This window comes from Camelina sativa, chromosome 7 (genome assembly GCF_000633955.1).
Source record: "Camelina sativa cultivar DH55 chromosome 7, Cs, whole genome shotgun sequence".
In the NCBI taxonomy this organism is placed as follows: domain Eukaryota; kingdom Viridiplantae; phylum Streptophyta; class Magnoliopsida; order Brassicales; family Brassicaceae; genus Camelina; species Camelina sativa.
The window spans coordinates 5,953,838-5,954,368 of record NC_025691.1 but is presented as its reverse complement, the minus strand read 5'-3'; positions in this window follow the sequence as shown (position 1 = coordinate 5,954,368).

Sequence of the window (531 nt, the reverse complement as noted above, 5' to 3'; positions counted from 1 at the left end):
ATGGAAACCATTCAAACGAATATCTTTGAAACTCAATAAGCTCCTCTTTGAGCTGGGTGAATATAAAGCATCACTTATTTCAAGATGTGTGTCATTAGACTTGCTATACCCGCTATTGTGCTAATATTGACATTTTTCAAAATGAGATTTTGCAAAATATTTCTTATCATTTAAAATTGTGTGGCTTAATCCACTATCCACCACAATTATATTCTTGTCCTCAACCATTTCTCAATATGGACAAGAATTATGTTTTAGACATAAAAGAATAAAACAAACAAAAATATATTGAAGGAAATAAAATAATTGAATTTAAACCAAAATCATAATCCAATAAAATTCAAATCATGAAACATGGAAATTAAATCAAGACAATATTTTAAATTTAATTATCCTCTCCTAGACAATCCGAAGTCTAATAATCCAATTGGCCATCATTCTCATGGTCGAAATCTCTTTCACCATCGAGATGAACCAGATTAGTTTCTGGATTCTTTTTTCAAATTCTCTTGATAGAGATCAACAAGATGC